Below are 1,061 nucleotides of genomic sequence, written 5' to 3'. Positions count from 1 at the left end.
GAAAAAAATAATATATAATCGTTTTGATTTTATCTGCTCATCGCCAGATTAAAGTTGGTGTTTCTGCTTGCCGGTGTTAAACATCAGTTAGGTTGGTAGCCCTGCTTGCTGATGCTGAACTGGTGCCGGGAGGGTTGGTATTTCTGATGCTTATCTACGTGACCAATAAAGGCGAGGCTGATATCTCTCCTTGTCTTTATCGTGACAGGCGAGGGGGAGATAAGCGTCATTAGTTCGGTAACGGACGTGTGCAAAAGAACAAGATCTACTTACATTAAACATGATGGGCGATTTTGGCTGGAAACGGCGAAGGAATGTTATGCTGGTGTACCTGATCTTCCCTAACCGATATTGGTCTTATTTTTTGGAGTGAGATGTAAAAGAATAAATTTTTAAGTCCAATTTCTCCTTCAAAGCGAATTATAATGTTTTTATTTAATGATTTTAATATCCTTTAAATCAAAGAAGATGATGGAATTCCGAATTTTCTTATGAAGTGTGACGGCGAGGCTGGTGTTTCCATTAGTTTCCTTAGGAAGACGAGGCAAGGAAGGGTTGGCATCCCTGATCAGAAGGGTTGGCATCCCTGATCAGAAGGGTTGGCATCCCTGATCAGAGGGGCTGGCATCCCTGATCAGAAGGGTTGGCATACCTGATAATAAAAGGTTGGCATCCCTGATCAGAAGGGTTGGCATCCCTGATCAGAAGGGTTGGCATCCCTGATAAGAAAGGTTGGCATCCCTGATCAGAGGGGTTGGCATCCCTGACCATGAGGGTTGGTACCCCTGATAAAAAAAGGTTGGCGCCTTGATGATATTGGTATTCAAATATCTTGATTTCTATCGAAAACATATTAAAATAAAGCCCAGAAGCAGGCTTAACATGACAAGTAAAAGCTCCCACGCTCGCGTTCGAGGTACAAAACCGGTCATTAAAGAGACAAGTCATAATTGCACCCTCTTTGAGTTGAAGGAAGAGGAATACAGATCCGCGTTTCCTGTCGCAATTTGTCTTGAGATTTCTCTTTGTTCGAAGAAAGAAGAAGGATAATAAGTGGTAAT

This window comes from Penaeus monodon, chromosome 19, assembly GCF_015228065.2.
Source record: "Penaeus monodon isolate SGIC_2016 chromosome 19, NSTDA_Pmon_1, whole genome shotgun sequence".
NCBI classification, from domain to species: domain Eukaryota; kingdom Metazoa; phylum Arthropoda; class Malacostraca; order Decapoda; family Penaeidae; genus Penaeus; species Penaeus monodon.
Note: the sequence above shows the minus strand (reverse complement) of the source record.